The sequence below is a fragment of the Nomia melanderi genome, chromosome 13 (assembly GCF_051020985.1).
Source record: "Nomia melanderi isolate GNS246 chromosome 13, iyNomMela1, whole genome shotgun sequence".
NCBI lineage: Eukaryota > Metazoa > Arthropoda > Insecta > Hymenoptera > Halictidae > Nomia > Nomia melanderi.
The window spans coordinates 4,440,296-4,457,356 of NC_135011.1; the positions used below are offsets into that span (position 1 = coordinate 4,440,296).

The 17,061-nt window shown below is 45.0% G+C and overlaps 1 protein-coding gene across 1 annotated transcript in view; it reads right to left on the bottom strand.

Annotated features, from left to right (window-relative positions):
* The window catches only part of cpx (synaptic transmission protein complexin), a 474,092-nt gene extending 457,522 nt beyond the window's left edge, over positions 1-16,570 (bottom strand). Inside the window, exon 1 of the mRNA XM_031987227.2 lies at positions 16,350-16,570. The gene's annotated coding sequence lies outside the window, so the exon portion shown is untranslated. The remainder of the gene's footprint in view (positions 1-16,349) is intronic.
* Positions 16,571-17,061: the final 491 nt, after the last annotated feature.

Consider the following 17,061-nt stretch of genomic DNA (forward strand, 5'->3'; position numbering starts at 1 on the left):
TAGAAGGATAACGACTGTTTCTGAAAAATGGTTAAGGAAATTGATTTAGCAATACACAAACTGAATTGCAAATTAATTAGTCCTAATAGATCTACTCTTGGAGTTTCTATAAAGCAATTTCGAGAAGTCTATTTAACTGCTCTGTAGATTTAGTGTTAAAGAACATATGTAGAGATGTATAGTTGAATACTGAACATATGTGAACATTCGAAAACAGAATGATTAGATCTTGTTCATTATACTGTACACCCTTTGCACTTATCTTAACGAGAAATCGTAGATTAAGCAACAAAATTCTTTCTCTTTCAACATATCACATATCGCAGTCTTACGCAGAACTTGATATTAAATATTAAATTTCATAATTTTGCATGTATTAAATTGGCCCAGTGGCGACTAAGTAAAAGTGAATATTTATAAATATTAAACACTATCTAATAGATACAAACGATAAATCGTAGACTAAGCAGCGAAGTTCTTTGTTTCAATATTTCAAGTATTGCCGCAAAGCTTAATATTAAATATTAAATTTTATAATTCTATGTATATTAAATTAAGTGGCCACTAAGTTACAGTGAACATTGCTCTTTCCAAATACTTATACAGTCTAACGAAAGCTTCGATAAGTTTCGAATGAAGAATTATGTAAGTACTCAGTACTGCGGATGTTAAATGCTCGACGAAGTTAATGAAAAGGTTTGGACTCGCGGGAAGACGGATGAGGTGAACGTGGGGCATCGAGGAAAGATCGATCGCGCTCTGGATCGGCAGCATCAAGATCTGGCCCGGTCGACGGGGGCGAAAAGATTAGCCCCGCGCCGCTTAATATCGAACAACAACGATGACCCAATTTCGAAAGATTAATAGGCTGACAGGCGGCGCGTGACCTTTGCTCCTTTACAAGATTGAAAGCAAATAGGCAAATGCGCGGCCCGATCGATCCCGTCGAGTGTCTCATCCCAATTTATCGTTTCCTCTTTTTTTTTCTTGTTTCTCCATCATCATCGTCGGCTCCGCGTGCACACGGAAATAGACGGATCCGTTGAATATTTAAAAGCCACGGGAACGAAGTAGTATTAATAATGATAACCGAGCTTGTTTAATCATAACCGTGACGCACGCGCGAGAGAGATTCGGCATTACTCGCCGGTAATAATTAATACTTAACGATAAACCTTCGATCATGCGAAACCGAATTCAGCCCCGATGAATAGGCCCCCGGATCTCCGTACCAATTAAAACCCGCCGAGCGCATTTTCTTTTTCGATAATCGCGATTAATTGGTAACCCATACCTTTCGCCCGGGATACCATCTGAGCAGGGAATAAAACGAAAAGTTCCGATGGAACCTTCGTTAAGGCGAGCACTTTTTGTTGCGGACCGCTAATGAACCCGGATCATTCTGAAAATGTCTGAAGTGAATAAACATCCTCGTTACCGGGGCTGAATGCCTGAAAAATATTTGTACAATACACCGAAGAACAATCGTGGAATCATAAAAGAGAGTTCCGGGGATTTGTTGAATTATTTTACTCGGCCTTCAATATAGCGTCACAAAGGAGCAACGAATTGTATGAACAATTCATTTAGCCGCATTATTTAATCACGATGCGTTTACTGTTACCTCGTGTTCTTTTATAATTGTACTCTCTTTCGTTTCTACATTAACACTAAACCTACCAAAATGACCCATTGGTTTCTTCTTTTCGCAATTATTGAAAGGATGACAGATATATCTCAAGAAATTCAGTAACACGTATACTGAATTATCAATTAAAGTCTCGATGGATGCACTCTCGAAGTTGCTACAGAGGAATTTCGAAAATATAACTGCTCGGTTAGCGTTGACGTGCCACCATGTTCTTTTGATACGACCACCGGTGAAGATTAAATCTCGATAAACAAATTACTCGGACAGACAGGAATTATCGCGATCGTTAAGAGAACGAGGGGGACGAGAGATCAATCGCGTCCATCGGAAACAATCGGCGGCGATCCCACGGCGGAATCGTCCCGCGGGCGACAGGGGATTTAACCTTTCTCGCGAGAGCAATCGCGTTATCGCGATATAAGCATAATCGAGCTGACGGCGATGTACACGAGGCGATAACCGATACACACGCGCGTAGGGATAGGGGCCGACGGATAACCGTGGCACTGTACGCCGAACTGATAATCGGCGATAAGCCGTGGCCGCGCGGGGTGGGTCGATAATCAAGGGGCTTGGCTCGAAAACGATTGATCGCGTGCGGAAACCGCGTCGACGCGACGTTACGACCGAATTATCCGAAACGGCACGGACACGTAACCGCCTTGTCCTTTGAAAGCGAAAGAAGGGAACGAGAACAACTCCGTACACTGTGGACATATTTCGTCTTTATTTCACTTTGCAGCTCCAGTTAACTCTTTTGTTCTCTGCTTCTGTCTAGATTTTGTAGCTTTTTATGTATTTTAGGATTCTTGTGTTCTTTACCTCAATTTTAGATCGTACGTCCTTATTCTGTGTTTTATCTGAATTCTATATCACTCTAGTTCTTGGTTTCCTTGATTCTTGCATTGTTTCTCTCAATTTTTAGATCGTACGTCCTTATTCTGTGTTTTATCTGAATTCTATATCACTCTAGTCTTCAGTTTCCCTAATTCTTGTATTCTTTCTCTCAATTTTAGATCCTACGTCCTTATTCTGCATTTTACCTGAATTCTATATCACTCTAGTCCTTAGTTTCCCCGATTCTTGTATTTTTTCTTTCACTTTCAGATCATATATCCTTATTCTGCATTTTACCTGAATTCTATATCACTCTAGTCCTTAATTTCCCTGATTCTTGTATTCTTTCTCTCAATTTCTAGATCGTACGTCCTTATTCTGTATTTTCCCTAAATTCTACATCACTCTAGTCCTTAGTTTCCCCGATTCTTGTATTCTTTATCTCAATTTTATATCACACATCCATATTCTGCATTTTCCCTGAATTCTATATCATTCTAATACTTTCCCAGATTCTACTTTCTATTCTCTACCTAGTCTCACTTTCCATTCGTACATCTTCAAACATATACCTTTCCGATAACTATATTTTCATTGCATTCCCTCAGTTTCCCTTTCCCGTTCGATATTTAACTCAGAAAGCAATCGACACATTCATTCCACAACTTGATTCTCCAGTGATACGTCTCATCGATCGATCACTATTACACGAAATAAATAAACTAGACCGCAGGAATATTCCGCGAAGAGGGGGGAGGAGAATTAGGCCGCCTTTTTCCCGGCCACGCTGCCGTCTGAAAAGAGAACGTGGAAACGGAGGCGAATGGGACACGCCGGGAACAAGGCTGCCGGCGGGGCAGAGACAGTTCCTTAGGGAAGAAAGGGGCGGCGCGGTTCGCGCCTACGGATACACGCCGCGGGCCCCGTGTTTGCGTTCCGACGGAAATATCCAGTGCTCCAGATACGGCCGGCGACGGGTAAAAATTTAATTCTGTTCCGGCGAACGGACGTGTTCCGCGGCGCACGTGTGTCGGTGTACTTTCAGCGGGATCTTGCGCGACGGCTCTTTTATTTTAATGAAAACGGGAGTGAATGGATGTCGTTCCCGCGGTTAGAGAATAGCGTGCCCGGGGTTCGCGGGATTGTTGTTCCGGCCGCGCGAAATTCGCGGTTTTAATTACTGCGAAACGACGTTAATGCTGGGACTAACATTTCCCATTTAATTCCCTGTGATTTTTCACGGGACAGCGAGCACATTCCGCGAGATTGGATGGATGGTTGACGAAATCTTGATAATTTACAGAAGCATGAATCAGTCGGTAATAAAATAAATTATAAATAAATGCACGGTTGTAATTGAGTTTGCTCGATGATTCTAGTATGAATATGTTTTTGAGAAACGTATGGAAGGACTAGTCGACTTCGTGATGCCAGAAGTAAACGGTACGAGCATAAATCGGGCATGACGCGGAAATACGTCATCGGCTCTGAACGCCTTAAAAAGGGGCCAACTTCCCAGGACTCTTCAGCGACATCGAAACTCTATTACCGACGGACCGTCAAGGGCCTCGAGACGCTGCAACAACGAAGAAGCCGGAGACCCGGTTAATTCCTATCGGGCATCGAATTACGGGACACGAAACTTCCCTTTCGAGGCAGTTCGGTTTCGGTCCCGTGCCTTCGGCCATCTTTCCCTGCCCCCTTTCCCTTCGCCCCTTAAAAAAGTCGAACTTGACGTAGCCCCGATGACAGTCACCCACAATAGAACGTCTAACGAGGACTCCAGTCATCTAGCTTTTTCTCTCGTTCGTTAATTCGAGCGTCTATGTGGCCTCGATCAGGTCCACAAAGAAGATCCCGATAAAAACGAAGAAAAGAGAGGAAAGAGAGACGGGAGGAAAGAAAGTTGGTTGCAAGAGAAACTCCTCGAGGAACTTTTCCCTGAGAGACAAGATCACAGAAAAGTACTTGGCGATTCTGAAATCACGGTGGAACCGGATAATAGTGGATCTGCATAGGAAAATACATCGAGAACTGTAGGATGGAAGTTCCTGTTAGGAAGCTTCGTTCTTTAAATAATTAATTCGTTGATAGACAGGTATTGGTAACTGCCGGAAGTAGAAACAGAAAGTTACGAGCAGACGTGTCGAGTAATTTCTCCTACACCTTTTTATAATTCAGCTTCGTTCCTTAGATAATTAATCCTTTGATAAGATACTGGTAACTACAATAAGTAGAAACAGAAAGTTACGAACAGACGTGTCGAGTAATTTCTCCTACACTTTTTACTTGGTATTCTACCTATAGTAATTCAGCTTCGTTCCTTAGATAATTAATCCTTTGATAAGATATTGGTAAGTACAATAAGTAGAAACAGAAAGTTACGAGCAGACGTATCGAGTAATTTCTCCTACACTTTTTGCTCGGTATTCTACGTATAATAATTCAGCTCCGTTCCTTAGATAATTAATTCTGTGACACAGAGATATTGTTAAAGGTAGAAATAAAAGGCTACGAACAGACATGTTACGTAATTCCCGCACATTCTAGTTAGTGCTTCAGATATAATAATTCTTTTCTTAGCCGCGCAGCGAGTCCGCAAACACGCTGAACGTCCGGGGAAGAAAACGAGCGGACAGAGGAAAAAAGGGGGTAAAAGCCGCAGAATTTGTAGTGATACGCGGAAAAACGGGATTATCGGTGGGGGTAACAACGGGCGCAAAGCCGCGGCAAACAGAACGCGTCGGGCTCAAAGCGGTAATCAACGGCGCGCGGGGGAAAACTCGTATGGCGCGAAACGCGTCGAACATATTGGAATGGAAACGATTTAATTAACCGAATTGAACCCACCGTCCGTTCGCAGTATTTCAATTTGAATCTTTCTGGGTGCGCGATCAAAGGGCCGCAGCCCAACGGCCGTGGGAGGGGAGAGTCAGCGAAACACGCGAGGGAAACGAACGAACGAACGAACGAATGAACGAACGGGCGAACGAAACGGGAAAACTGATGGAGGAACCGGACCTGAGTCGCCCTTGCAGCTGGGATCGATATCGGCGCAACTTACGAAGCCTTCTAATACGTGTTCCGCTTTCGTTTCCACCCGCCCGCACCGCCGCGGTGTTTCTTTCGTCAGCCAACCGACGCGCTCCCCGACCTACCCTCACTCGGCCTAAGTCGGGGAGAGGACTGTGTTGTCGAACCACCCTCCCGCAACGGGACAAGGGTTTAAGCTTAGCGTTCCGAGCAGCTGACTCGTCGAGCTACGAAAATATGGAGCGGAATTTTTCTGCTCGATGCGCGGGATGATATCTTGTAATTTCAATGGGAATTAGAATGGATGATAGATTTGTTAGATAGAATGATGAGAGAAGTTTGAGTAATAATTGTGGTTCTGATATTTTGTAGTTAGAATGGGAATTAGGTAGAATGCATGATGGAAGATAGAGATAGATAGAATAGTGATAGATTAGATAGATAGAATGATGAAGAAAGTTTGAGTAATAATTGAGTTTCTGATATTTTGTAATTAGAATGGAAAGTAGACAGAATGGATGATAGATCGGATAGATAGAATGATGAGGGAAGTTTGAGTAATAATTGAGGTTCTGATATTTTGTAATTAAAATGGAAAGTAGATAGAATGGATGATAGATTGGATAGATAGAATGATGAGGGAAATTTGAGTAATAATTGAGGTTCTGATATTTTGTAGTTAGAATGGGAATTAGGTAGAATGGATGATGGAAGATAGAGATAGATAGAATAGTGATAGATTAGATAGAATAATGAAGGAAGTTTGAGTAATAATTGAGGTTTATTAGGAATGTATGAAATATTGTATTTGGATAGAATGATAAAAGATATCTTTACAAGCAATTGGATTGAATAATAGAGTTTGAGTAAAATTCTCTGAATTCTACTAATTCCAATGATTAAAATATAATCTGTATGAATAAAATGAGGTAATTTTCTACGAGGACGTTGTCGAGGTATTGTGTAACGTAACGAGGTGGATTAGTCTTTAGCGTACGGACAATATAGACCCTCCGTCATGATTAAGTGACTTACGTCTGCCTTTGATCAGCCACACACCTCGTCAGTCGAAGTTTAATCCGTAGATCACGTAGATTGCCGCAGACGCATAGCTTTCCATAGATTAATTCAGAGAAATCACGACGTAATAAGAAGACTATTACCTCGCTTCGATCACAACGCAATCCTGACCACAGCAATGAACTTTTCGTCAGATGATCCGTCACCAAACCAAATCACATTTACAAACGAATAAACTATAATTCAAATATAATCGATAACAATAATTCAGCGGATGATGCAACATATGCATTAATCAAAATCACACGAACGTCCGGAACAACTCGGAACAATAGAAATGAAATGGCAATGATTGCCAAGCGATCCAAGGCACAGAAATGATCGCAGGTGACTGGAAAGCCTCCAGAGTCCTAGAATTATTCACGAACCGGCGAGCTGTCCGACTGCTCGAAATTAGTTTCCGCGGGAGCCTTCCTCCGTCGGAGATATGCACGGTTCCGAATTCGTTAAGAGGAAAACTATTCGCATCCCTGTCCGCTTTCCAGCCCCTCAACCCGTCGCGCCGTTCCTCAAAGAAGAGGCGGCTTCTTTCATTCACGGGGTGCGTCCCGAAAGTATCCTCCTCCGTCGCGAAGCGGGGGAAGGATCACTGCTGAAAATCGCGGAACGGTAACGAGGCCAATGCTCCTTCTACCGGAAAAGTACCGTCCTCGAAGTTCCGGCTCTCATTTTTAGCGAGCCGTCCCGCCGGATAAACGGGCATAATTCCGCGTTTCGAACTGATGGCCCCTAATTCATTTTTTCACGCCCGCTTTTTCCCGTTCCCGGGACGTTATTACGGCCGGTGATTTCTTTATCTTGCGCGGCGCTACGGATTGTTCACTGAATAACGGCGACCTGATTTTAGGAATCATGAGGTCGCTTTTCTTGGGAAATTGGAATTTATCTTGGAGAGGCGGGGTAATGATTGATTTAGGTATTGCAGATGAAATGGGAGATTTAGATTTCAGTATTATAGAGGACACAGTTATGAAGTTATAGAGTTATAAAATTGTAGAATTATGGAATTATAGGATTATAAAATTGTAGAGTTATGGAATTATGGGATTATAAAATTATACAATAGAATTATAGAATTTTGGAATTATAGAATTATAAAATTGTACAATAAAATTATAGAATTTTGGAATTATAGAATTATAAAATTGTACAATAAAATTATAAAATTATAGAATTGTAAAATTTTATAATAGAATTATAGAATTATAAAATTGTGCAATAAAATTATAGAATTATAAGATTGTACAATAGAATTATAGAATTATAAAATTGTAGAGTCATAGAATTATAGAATTATAAAATTGTACAGTCATAGAATTACAGAATTATAAAAATGTAGGGTCATAGAATTTCAGAATTGTAAAATTTTAGAGTCATAGAATTATAGAATTATAAAATTGTAGAGTCATAGAATTACAGAATTATAAAATAGTAGAGTCACAGAATTATAGAATTATAAAATTGTAGAGTCACAGAATTATAGAATTATAAAATTGTAGAGTCACAGAATCACAGAATTATAAAATTGTAGAGTCACAGAATTATAATTATACAGCTACAATCACAAGACTACAGAATTACAACAGACACCAATTAAAACCTCAATTCAAATACACCCGAAACTCTGCTCGCCTCATTCAAACGATACGATCAATATTCAATTCAACCCTCCTTAACAATTACTTCCCCCTTCCTCCTTCAATTCCCCATCGCAAACCGTCGAATTCTAAAATAAACCTTCGCGAAGTCAAAGCTGATCCTCGACTGTCCCTAAAAACCTCCACCCTCGAGTGCATCGCATTTTAATCGTCCCTCGCGTTGCAATTTCAGCGTTCGTTACCGCCTCCATTGTTCCTGCCACCTCATGTAAACTAGAATGCACCGTTCAAGGTACCGGAATCGCGTTCCGCAGTTAATGGTAGCGAAGATACTCGCCGTTATCAAAGACGCGGGCCTCGAGGCCGAGGATATCTTGACTCGCGCCCACTTACCCTCCCCGCAGGATGGCTTATCGATTGTTTAACACGACTTTGTGAAACATCGCCAACTCCCTACCTCTCTCTCTCTGTCTCTGTTGGCTTCCAGATCGGACGATCCCGCGGCGGATAATGGAGGGTGTCGGGGTCAGACAAGAAAGTTTTCAGTCCACTGGTGCATTCCGCTCGACAAAACCCTGTGACCGGGTTAAAAGGATGCCACTTAAACGATCCTACCTTCGGACAAACCGAATCGATTCGACTCTGCCCATTATAGAAAATATAACTCCTATATTTGGCGTCGTTCCTTCGTGCATTAAAGACGGACCTAACTGTAGCGGCTCTTATCGTATTCCGCCTCGACCCGTCCAGAAAGGGGTTGCCCGGAGAAGACTTCGCTGCCGCTGATTGTATTGAACATTGATTTCACTGCACCGAGGATCGCACTAGAAATTTGTTTTAGATGAAGGTGGAATAATGGTCTTGTTAAGCTTCCTTGTGTCGCGACCCCCTTTTACGGTAACCAGACCTTTAATCGCTGAGTTATTGTCATTGAGAGAGGAAATTTAATGGAGTTAAGGAACTAGGCTATCTATTCTTGTGATATTGATTTATATGTAGAATTACAGAATTATAGAATTATAGATTAGAATAGATTATAGAATGATATATATAGATTCTCCCAAATTTTCTATTACACAAACGTCTAGTTTCCAAACTCTACAATGATTCAGTCCTTACACCTAAAATGAACTATAACTACAACCTCCTTCGTTATCTTCAATTGACCTTATTCAATTAATTCGTTTAGAAACTTTTGTAAAAGCAACAACCGTATTTGATGAAGTAATCCCACTTCAAGACTTACTAAATAGCAAGAAAAGACAATAAAAGGCAATACTAAGTGAAAAGTGAGAGATCTCTCCATTAGGTTACTAAATGCGAAGAGCTACTGAACCACACTGTTCATCTGAAAGATAGATCTAACCCCGGAGTAACCTCGCCCCTATAAACACCATGGCCAGCGTCGAAAAGCCACGCACAAGGGAATATCCAGCGCGAGATTCGATTAGAATAAATTCCGAGTTACAACAGATCACAGCGTTACCGTCGAAAAACCAGTTAAAAAGGCGTCGCAGCCGCGGCGTCAGCGTTTCCCCGTGCCTCGATCGTAAATTATCGGCGGGTTGATAGCGTTCGCGGAACGGGAACGTCGAAATGGCTGGAAGGTTCGGTTTACACGGGGATTTATGCCACGGAATCGGCGTGCACGGGATCCCGGCGACGCGGCGTCGCCGCGCGCGGGGCGGCGAGCGGGAACGGGCCGCGGCTATCGATTCGATTCGATTGCCGAAAAATGGTAATGCGGTCGAGCAGAACGGCCGGGGCTCCTCCCCAGGAAGGACGTCTCAATTTCGACGGTACGTGTCGGCGGAATGCGAAACGAGGCCACTACACACGGATTCTTCTACGTAACGCGACCGGTTCCGAACGCGCGGCCCCGAAATTTCCGAGGTAAATCGGTTCCCGCCGATGGAGAGCTCGGTGAACCTACTTTATACGGGCCGAGGAGTATGACGACTGGCTATTCACGTTAGCCACTCCGGCCGGAATTCAATCTGAGCGATTTAATGTGGAAATGCTGGGAAAATGATCGTTGAAACGAATATATTCGGATACTGCGATCGCGTGTCAGATATACCGAGGTTTGGTGTATTCAGGCATTGATCTGAATTATTGTGAATACGGATTGAACGTATCCTTAGAACTCACGTGAATCTTTGAGGTAGGATTCCATTGGTTTCATGGAAAACTGAATTACTGATTATCCGAAGTACTATGAAAAGAGAGAAGACACTAGTGTTCCAGCGTTGAAATGAGTGAATCATTAATAGGACTCACGTGATGGTCTCTGAGATAGGATTTTGTTGTTTCCATAGAAATCTAAATTACTAATTATCTGAAATACTGTAAAAAGAGAGAATATATTAATATTCCAGCGTTGAAATGAGTGAATCATTCTTAGAACTCACGTGATGAATCTCTGAGATAGGATTTCGTTGTTTCCATAAGAAACTAAATTACTAATCATCGGAAATACTAAGAAAAGAGAATACACTAATATTCCAGCGTTGAAATAAGTGAATCATTCTTAGAACTCACGTGATGGATCTTTAAGATATGATTTCGTTGTTTCCATAAAAAACTAAATTACTAATCATCCGAAATACTGTGAAAAGAGAGAATACACTAATATTCCAGTGTTAAAATAACAGAATCATTCTTAGAACTCATGTAATGATCTTTAAGATAGTATTTCGTTGTTTCCACAGAAAACTGAATTACTAATTATCCGAAATACCGTAAAAAGAGAGAAGCATACACTAATATTCCATTGAAATGAATGAATCCTAATTTTCGACGGTATCAAATCGAAAATCATCGATATGAAAATACATCAATTTTATTAGCAATTTAGGGAGATTCGATAAAATCGTGCACGCGAAAAAGCGGCCCGGTATTTAGCCGCCGGAACGCGTGGACATTTAAAAAGCGGAAAGTTAATCACTCCGGCAAATGAATGGCGCAATCTACGAATTAGCAACGAATCCATCGACGCAGCGGAATATACGATCGGCGCGGTTCCGCCGGTAGAAGCTGTACGGCCAGGCTGCGCCCCATGATTCATTGCTGCGTGGTTAAGCCTATTCGCATAATCAGACAGCGACGTATCACCTCCGCCATTAATTACGGCTCCGCGGCGCGGCGCGCATTCATTAAGCTAGACGTGGTCGCGGTGTGATTCAGCTGGGAGATCACGACCCTGCCTGGCAAATGGCCGTGTCAACGATGACTCGGGGTCGTCCCGATGAACTAAGGAAAAGTCGAAGCGATCGATCGAGCCTCGAAACCGGAGAATCGGGCCACGAGGCTTCGCAGCCGGCGAGCGTGGAACGCGCGAAAAGCTGCGTGACAGTCGTCATCTCTATCGGCCGTCGCAACTGCTGATCAAATTGCAACGCTGTCTGCTATCTTCCCTGTTCATCTGCTACGCTGATGGACAGTCATTTTTCTTTCAGATGGAAATGATAAAATTGCCATGTGATTTCTGTTGTGATCACAGCGATTATCGGGGTTGATGGGGAACGTGTGGAATTCCATGGGACGTGTAAAATGTAGGAAGTATGAGACTTTTTGATGTTAATTGGAGAACTGTTATACTAATTGCATTCTGGAGAATTTGAACGTTGGAGGGAAATGCCAGTTTTAGATGAAAATAGAATACGAAATTTTCGAGATAGATCGATACGAATTGTACAAGATTTTCGAATTCAGTAAGTGGTACGATTACTTTGAAGTTGTTCGATGATTCAATGTAATGAATGCTGTATTCTCGCTGCGGCGAGTGGAACCGTTAGATCGGAGTATTGATACTTTCACGATGATGAAACTTTCAGTGGCATTACCGCGCACTCGAAACGAGGGGGGGGGGCGGTAAGAAAAGTTAAGATTAAAGAAAGATCTTCGATTACGGGGCGAATTCCCGGGAAATTAATTTGAAGCCGTGCGTCGGTTCGACGCGGAAGTTCGCGAGGAGGGAAACTTCCCCCGAAGAAATTAGAAATCCGGTGTTCTCGGCTCTGGTTCCGCGAATAATTCGCGGCGCAACTTCCGCCGGCTTTAAATATCAATTGAACTTGGCGAATTCGCATCTGCATACGACCGGAGACTCGGCGAACGATATGCAGTCGCGAGAGACGGGGAAGCCGCGTTTTCCGCGGTGAAATTCATCGCGATGCAAGATAAACTGCGTCGCCTGATACGATATGCGAGACGTAGATAAGGGCTCAGTCCTTGAATAATTAATTCGGAGATGGTTGAACGTTGGCGGCCGCCGGAGTAAGCGGAACGAGTAAACTGTGCATTTTTATGCGATTGACGTCCCTGTGAATTAACAGTAGAACTGTCGAGCAAATTGATTTCTCGAAATTCCTAGAAACTACAAGAGTTCTTCTACTGAGACTTCAATCGATTGACAATTTAATTAGCATGGTGCTAGATTTCTTTGAGAATGTCTCAGAGAAACGTGACTTTTTGATAATTGCAAAGTAAAGGAACCAGGATCGTTTCAATTTAGAATTCAATTCGAATGGAGCTCTCCTTTTAAGAGACGTAGAAATTACCTAAAATTTTAGTAGAACCGTTCACTTGTGTCCCGTGTATTCCTGAATATTACAAATGCATAAAATCGGAAATTTCATTGTAGACCGAACGTTAATTGAGAAAGGGGAAATCTTTAAATTGTACCGAAGATTCTAAAGACGTTGTTACAGTATTTTACACTTATTAAAGTTCCCGAGGCAAGAACTCGATTACCATTTGAATCCTATTTTGTCTGATTGCCCGAAGAAATTTTGATTCCTCACAAAGATTCGCAGTCTAATTACAGGAGAGCGTAGTGACTTGAGAAAGGGAGGAAAAGAAACGGCGAGGGAGTTCGCTGACCTTCGTCCGCCTCCCTCCGACCCTCCTAACCTACAGACCTAACCCTCCCGCGTCCCTTCGCGCGTTCAACCCCTCCCGCGGGTAGATCCTGCGAACACCTACACAACGGCAAGTGGAATCGGTCCGTGTTTAGTCAGGCAAACAGGGCAAATACGGGAATGTAAATAGCGTAAATATTGGGGTTGTTCTTAACCCACCGTACCCCGTCTACGGGTTCCTATCGAGCCGCGGAAAATATTTGCGTAACTCCGGTGAAATTCTGGTTTACTCCCGCAACGATTTCGAATCGCGATAAATACAAAGGGGACGACGATAGTAATCAGCGGACTGCGAACCTTTACGCGAGCTCGAATTGTCAAGAAGGTAATTAGGAGCGCAGGGTTATAATAGAAAAAGGTTTCCCCTAATGAACGCCGTAAAAAGCTGCGCCTTCGGTGTTCTATATGTTTCCGACTGCGCCGAGTTGCAATCCTGCACTTCCAAGTTTCCCCGTAACTGCATTAAAAGAACGCGGAGGCTGCACGAACGGCGAGCACGTTTCCCTGATTGCAACCGGAAAGTAAATATCGAACGAGAAATATTAATGGCCCGAGGAAGATTGTATTTTCAGGTTTATACATTTTCGACAAGCGCAACGACGCGCGTGCACGTTGCGGGGGCAACGTTTCCCTCCGATGGAACGCGTTCCTCCTCGCGTATCGTTCTTCGCGTAAAGAGGGACGACAACGAACCGGTGATTCGTCGATACGAAAGAACGATTCCCCTAGAAGGAGAACATGCGTTTCCATCGGAACGAGCGGCGGTCACTGTAAAATATACACGCGTCATTGGGCCCGCGAGAAATGCCCGCTCCTATAAATACAGTCTCGTCAGCGGCCATTCGTCTCTCTCGAGCGACGGTATTTTTCTAATTGCAATCAAGGGAGACGTATCGCTCGTCGCTGCTGCATAAATCACCGTTACGCTTGTAATATATGTACAATATATAAATATACATATTCGGCCGGCTCGTAACTCGCGTTCTACGCGTTCGGAGTATTAATAAAAGAGCAAAATGGCACTCGTAAAAGTGGACGACGGTGATAAATAAAGAATTCGCGAACGCGGCGACGCGACGGGACGCGGGGATTTAATGAAAAGAGAAAAACGGGGGGAAAAAAACGCCGAGGAAGGGAACAGCTCGCGCGATGGGACACGTGAAATTGCGAAATGTACAGTTCTGATTGAAAGGAGGGCGAACGGAGGTCGGGGTTAAATTAGACATCGATCTAAGTGGATCATCCCCGGGGAAACGGGCCGAATGGCCCCTTCGATACACCATCAAGACCCGTCAAAGCTTGTACATCATAGGAATGGTTCCCTTTTAACTGCCACTCAATTTAAGAACCTCCCGAACGCGCATTTCCCTAATGGAACCGGTTTCGCGGGGCGGAAGGGGGAACGGATACGTTGGCATAATATTGAAACGGCCGGAAATGCAACTCCGACGTTTCGGGTACCGTTTCCGGTTCTCGCGGACAGGCCGCGCTCGGTTTCCTCCGGGCAGCGGTGAAAAGGAACGGACGGAAATGAAAAGAACACGAAAAATTTCACGCTGTTTACGCTGCCTGTCGCTTAATAGACTATTTGCTGACTGCGAGGATAAGGGACGAAAGTTCCTCTTCCGAGCGCGATACACGCGGCCGCGGCGGTCCACCGGGGAAGGGTTTGAAATTTACCGAACGATGTTTAACAATCATTTCGCACGCAATCCCACGGGAACGTGATTCCCGGTGTTTTACGTCGAAATGGCTCGCCTGGAACGCGGTATTGACAGTGTATAAAAGATATGATTCCATCTTGGGATTTGAAATTGAAATTTCAGCTGGTGCATTAGGTGGATCAGATTTTATGCGTTTGCGAGTTAGTGGCAACCGGGGATGATAAAAGTCTGCAGCATTTTTTGAATGGTTAATACGGAAACTAACGTTTGGTTAATGCTCGGTGGCTTGGAGTCTGTTTATAGACGCGTGGAATTGAGCGGACTTGCTTTTTACCGCGTCCAGTGTATCGATACGCAGCGTTCCATTAACCTGGTTCCAATTTCGAGGGGATAGGTCAGTGTATGACATCTGACAAGGTTTATATAAACTACGTCGACTTTATGAAACATAAAACTATGGACTGCGAGTGTGCAAAAGAAGAGGATCAGACAGACCTACATGTAATCAAAGGAAAGCAGTTAACTCTAATTACCATGTCGTCGAAAATAGATAAAGAAAATACTTTCACATCGAACGAAATTCCTTAAACCTACGAGATACGAGAAGATTGCAAAGAAACGCAATCGCTGCTAGAAATCTTAACATCTCAGTTTCCATTCCAGAAAATTCCTGCGGACGGTACTTTAAACGCGTGTTAATTCAACGGCGGGCAAATAAGACAAATTCCCCGAATCCCCGAGAGTCACGACAGCGAGAGTCATCTCTCGCGAGAACTACCCCTCGAGGAGGAAGGCCGAGCGAGGAGCGAAATTCGGTGTACGGCGAGCCAGCGAGCGCAGGGTGAGAAAGTATCGTTGCAGGAAGTGCAAGGTCATGGGGGTTGGCCGCGACACGGACGCGTCGAGGAGCGTCCTGGCTCGCGTAGGCGAATCGGGGAGACTTTGACGAGGGGTGCATCGCACGCACGCACACACCGGCGCTGGCAAATGAGCCGCGCGCGTGCGACACCGTCGACGGAGTTTCTCGGCCGGGAAAACCGTCCGACCGACCGACCGACCGACCGACCGAGATAGAAGAGCGAGACGGAGGAGGACAGCGGAATACAGACAGAGGTAGAGAGGGAGGGAACGAGAGAGATCGATGAGGCCTGCACGGCGGCCTAACCCTTGCTTGCGTTTTATCGAGCCGCGTAGGCCGTCGCGTCGCGCGGCCGAGGCACACGTCGACGAAAAAGAGCGAGCAGGAGAGCGCGAACGAGCCCGACCGACAAGGACCGCCGCAACCGTGCAGCGTGAACGTAGCCGCGAGCGAGACACGCGTCCCCGAAACCGAGGCCCGCGGCCAGCGGAAAAATCCGCCGCGTGAGCCGCACGGCGGACGCTGAAAACCCAGCGGAGTATCGATCGAGAAAACGGAAAAACATCCGGGGTTGTTGACTCCCGAAGGAAACAAGCGAGCCGCAGCGCTGTGCTAGGGGCGCGCTAGGAGGGAGACATCGACGAGTCGGCGAAACGCGTCCGGGAATCTTGTAATTGTTCGTTATTCAAACGTATTCGGACTCACCTTGACGGATCCCAAGTTGGAGCGGCGTGAGGAACCCTAGAGCCGTGGGGGTTGTCTCGGAGAAAACAGCGTACGACTACCGGCGAGTACGACGACGACGTCGGTACGAGTCTCACGTTTAGACTACGTGCGTCTCCCCGGTCGTCGGCGACGTCGGCGACGGCGGCGGTAGCGGCGCCGCCGGGTGGTGGTGGTGGTAGCGAGGGTAGTGGTGGTAGGCTAGCCTAGCGGCTGGTGGTGGTGGTGGCGGTGGTGGTGGTAGGCGGCCAGTGGCTGTGGCGGCGGTGGTGGTGGCCGACGATAGTGGTGGTGGCTGGTTTCAGTCGGGAAGAGGGAGACAGACGGAGAGAGGGAGAGCGAGAGAGACAGCCGGAGGGACAGGATAGGCAGAGGCTGAAGGGCAGAGAGAGACAGAGAGACGAGGAGAGAAAGACCGATGGGAGATCGAAGTCTCGTGGCAAACGGTCGTGGACTGAGTGAACCCGAGTTCCGACTGAACCAGAGTCCGCTGCCAGTGCGACGCTGGCGCCGCTACGCGGAGGGTTGCCGAATCACCATCGATCCGTGGAAATGGTATGAGGCAGAGAGCGCTGCCTGGTGGGGAAGCGAGTCCGCTGGAGGGGGCGATAGGGGGTGGAGAGGGTGGCCGGCACCGGCACCGAGCCTCGAAGAGGGTGCACGACCAACGGAACCCTACCGTCGGCCCTTCCCG